Source organism: Anoplopoma fimbria, unplaced genomic scaffold (genome assembly GCF_027596085.1).
Source record: "Anoplopoma fimbria isolate UVic2021 breed Golden Eagle Sablefish unplaced genomic scaffold, Afim_UVic_2022 Un_contig_9420_pilon_pilon, whole genome shotgun sequence".
Classification (NCBI taxonomy): domain Eukaryota; kingdom Metazoa; phylum Chordata; class Actinopteri; order Perciformes; family Anoplopomatidae; genus Anoplopoma; species Anoplopoma fimbria.
The window spans coordinates 6,096-10,620 of record NW_026554001.1 but is presented as its reverse complement, the minus strand read 5'-3'; the positions used below and the strand labels follow the sequence as shown (position 1 = coordinate 10,620).

General features: G+C 39.0%; 1 pseudogene; it reads left to right on the top strand.

Annotated features, from left to right (window-relative positions):
• Nucleotides 1–1,091: 1,091 nt before the first annotated feature.
• On the top strand, nucleotides 1,092–2,912 carry LOC129116996 (olfactory receptor 2AG2-like; annotated as a pseudogene).
• The last annotated feature ends 1,613 nt before the right edge of the window (nucleotides 2,913–4,525 follow it).

Below are 4,525 nucleotides of genomic sequence, written 5' to 3'. Positions count from 1 at the left end.
AACTAAAAGTAGTCATACCACGGTGTAATAGTGTTATACTCTGTAACAAGTAAAGATCCTGCATTAAAAATGTAACTGGAGTAATACAAAAGTATAGATATCAAAATATCCTTTAAGTACAAAGTAAAACTCATTATGCAGGATTACCAATTGTAAGGTGGTAATATGAAATACTTAATATGCTAGAATAACACAGCAAAATCAGTTTTTTGATTTTATTTTGTATTAATGATGTAAAATATAACTTGTTAATAATCTTGACTAAAATGCAGTGGTATATAAAGTACAATATTTGCGACTCAAAAGTAGTGGATTCAAAATATATAGTATCATAAAATAGAAATACTCAAGTAAAGCAGAAGTACCTCAAAATTGTACTTACTACTTGTAAGAGAAGTAGTAGAGTAGATGTCCTTAGTTACTTTCCACAGCTGGAAACTGTTTACTGTTTGACCTGCATTAGAACAAGGACTTTCCCTACAAACCAGTGTCAAATATCTTTGTAGTGTTTTCTCAAGAGTCAACAGTGAACTTTAAGTAAAGCACCCATTACTAATATAAACTGGGCATCTCTACACCACTAAAAGTTCTTAATTCAGGCCCATGAATGTCTTTTGGATGTCCTGCAGGGATTGACTTCCCTTTACTGACAGATATGTCTACAGCTCATAAACACAGTCACACAGTCCACCGTCACACTAATCTAAAGTAAAAAAATAATAAAAATAAAGTGAGGGGCGCTGCCAAAACACTTGCTCAACAGTTCCCAAACTGCATTGTACGAGACACAGCTAGAACAACTGACCTAGCTCACTTGAAAGTGTCTACTCAGCAGAATCACCACAGCGCCAACAATCAATACGAGCTCCCCCTCCAGCTGGAAAGGGATCAGTTATGTGAAACTGCTCTGTATCAGCACAAAAATAAAAAAATACTCAAAGGGATATTTTGCAATTACCAGTTCCGTTTTCCAGTCTGTCCAGAAGTTAAATGTAGTTCCCATAAATACTATAACCACTTGAGTGCCACTCAGTTTCCCACAAGCTCACCAGCTCAGAGTCTTTTGCACAGCCTGCACACATTTAAGCGGGATGGGTCGCAACTGCTACCACAACCAAAGTGACATCACATTGTCAGACAAGGCTTATTTTGAAAGTAACGTAAAAGCAAACCCGTATATGATAAAATAAACAATGGCTGAATTCTAGTTACTGTCTTTGATTTCAGGATACAGGTATTGTGCATGCTGATTTACTGTCACTCTCATTGGGGCACTTGAATACATTACAGATTTTTACAAGAGTACGCATTGGATTATTTGATGTCAGCTGAAAAATAAGAATTTAAAAAGGGCTTCGCTTTTGCAGTGGCCACTTTGATCAAAACAGATTATTTTTATGTCATACGTTGTGAACTTGTCTGCTGAACTGCTTCAGGATCCGATCTCCCCACTGAAATATTAATTAATGAGAGACGTCATGCTGTATGACAATAGCATGTAAATGATGTCTCTCTGGAGGAATTGGGCTGGACTCAATCAGATCTGAATTGGGCCAAACACTTGAGATAAGGGGCAGAACATCCAGAAGATGTTGTACATTGAAGCTGTATTATAAGAAGAACAGCAATCTAAAGCTTCTCCTCTGACTGATGAAGGCATTCTTAGGTGAGTGTAAGGCTCTTTTATTCTGAAGGTTGAATGTGTACTAAGTTGAAGTGCAAATAGTAGAATAAAACTAAATAGTATGTTTTGTTCTTACAAAACAGAGGTTTTTCACTAAATTATCAAGTATTTGTGTTATGCCGTTCTTATATTTTAACAGCTCAATTCTATTCTTATTCTAAACCTAATTAAATTGAAAAAATATCTTATTTTTAGGATGTATTTTAATGTGTGTCTTGACGTTAAACTTAATTTCTCTTCAACAGGTTTGCTCTAGTGCCCAGTTGAAAAATGCGTGATCTGACGAATTTCCAGGCAATGCAACTACCAACAAAAGCCTGTCTGTGATCATCAAGGTGTGTGTAGTTTTATCCCCCTCTTCTGCGTCTTCCTCTACTGCATTGCTGTCATGCTGCACATCTTTGCGTCTCACAGGCAGTACCTGGACTCCACACGTTACATCCTGTTTGCCTACATGCTGATCAACGACACTCTCCAGCTCTTGTCTTCTGTGCTGCTCTTCCTCTTTGTCATGGGCCAGGTGAAATTGTATTTTTGTCTTCTGTGTTCTGTGCTGTTCTTTTCCACTGCCACCTTCCAGAACACGCCTTTAATCCTGGCCACCATGTCTCTGAAGCGCTATGTTGCTATCTTCTATCCGCTGCAGCGCCCGGCCATGGTGCTCAGACCGTATCTGGGTAATTATTCTGTCCCTGTGGCTCATCAGCTGTGTCTTGCCTATAGTTAGACTCCATCGATGTGAGTCATCCTGCTGCAGTTGAAATCCTCTCTAGACCTGTGCTTTGCAAACCTGCCTTTATCAAAACATCTGAATCAGGCTTTGTTCAAAGTTGGTGTCTATATTCTCTTTTTTATTCGTGGCTGTTGTCATTCTCTTTACCTATGTGAGAATCCTGTTGGAAACAAGGAAGCTGAGACAGGACAAAGCGTCTGTGAGCAAAGCCATGCACCGTGCTGCTACGGCTTTCAGCTGCTGCTGTGCGTTTTGGCTTTCCACGAAGCCCCATCACTGAAAGTCTCATAGTGCTGCATGCAACTGGCTATCAGAAGACATTGCCTTTTTAATTATTTCTGCTTCATCCTTACTCCACGCTTCCTCAGCCCGCTCATATACGGCTTTGGGAATCAGAATCTCCAGGGCAGCATCCTGAAGACAATTTTCTGCTGCTCAGACAAAGTTAAACCCGGCAAGAGAGGCAAGATTCAGGACAACCTGTCTGCTTCTTGAACTGGCTGATGTAGTTTTGACAGAGCTCTCAAACTTAATGCACAAATGTCCAAAGATGTATTTGTGATGTTTAAAAAAAATGTTTCTGCATGTCTTGTACATTTTGAAAAGCACTAAGTACAGCTCCTCAAAAAAGGCCTTAGAAGAATTGATGATGAAAAGTCTAGAATTTATCAACAAAAGTATAAATTAACTATGTTTTACCTGCTGCAGTCAGCAATATTAGTTATGTATTGCTGTTGAATGAGAAAGAGAAGGAAAGAGAAAGTGGGATTATTTTACAGTTTTGATTTAGCATGCAGGAAACGTTTAATCCATTCATGTGGAGGTTCAGTTAGCACCATCAGACCTGCAGCAAATGTTGTCACTATTGCTGTTAGACATAAACCAGGCAGTGATCGTATTTCTGTGCCAGCAGCATCAATAAAAATGTCAATTCAGTGGTGAATTCAAAGTCCCTTTCATTATGTCTGACAGCTGCCGCTGAGTTCAGCCTCTCATTCTCTCAATATGCTCATGGAGGACTGTGTGTGACTTGGATGCAGGCAAGCTAATGCATTGTGGTATGACTGTATCACACATATTCATAAACCTAAAAATCACACAAGGATTGCAGATTCTTGCAGATTAGTACTGCTGATATTTTATGAACAAATCGGTGTGTTTTACCCCGGTATAAAACTTCTGTTTTAATTCATTTTTGATGCTGGTAAAATTTGTCAAAATTGTGTTATATGGTCTCATTTCTCTATGGATACGTCTTGGTGGAGATGATATATATATATATTTTTTGTGCAGGCCTATCACCAAATCAATAATAGAATTATATGAAAAACTAAAGTTTGCGTGGTTACCTTAAAATCACTTTTCTACTTGCTTGTTTTATTTTACATCACATGATATGTACATTTAAATTATATTTATAAACACTGTACAACAATCATTTACAGTTTGTTCTCCGTTATTTCTAATGTTTTAAAGATGCACCACAACAATAAATTCAAATTCCTTGTATGCGTACGCATACTGATTCTGATTCAACAGGTCTTTATGTCGTGTTCACAACGCGTCTTCGCGTCAGTTTACTCGCAGGTCCGTTTGTGTTTATTCGCTGCAGAGGGGGAGGGGCTAATCTCCATGGAAACCGTTGTCAACTCATCCATTTATTTCCGCCATCAACCATGCAAAAAATAACTATAAATAACTACTATATCTGCTTTATACTTGTTGTGGCAGTCCCAGATATCCCGGGAAACTAAACGCCGTCTTGTCTGGTCTTGGCTGGTTTACTACAGCTGTATGGACCGAAAATAAACCATTTTACTGTGATTTCATTACAATAAATGTACAAAAAGGGCCTCAGGTCCAGTTACGAGGGGGAAGAGGGTGATCTGCCCAAACTGGAAGACCTCCAGGGGGCCGCCAAGGGGCTGATGAGGCTGCAGGATGTGTATGCTCTCCAGGTCACAAGCCTCGTAGGGGCTGTGAAATTGGGTTCAGGTTAATTCTGGCATATTTTGAAATACAAGTTGCACATTTTTGGTTGCACCCAACAAAAGGGTTTTCAGTGCTGATCTTTGTATTGACTGGCAACAAAAAATAACCTCCTCTCT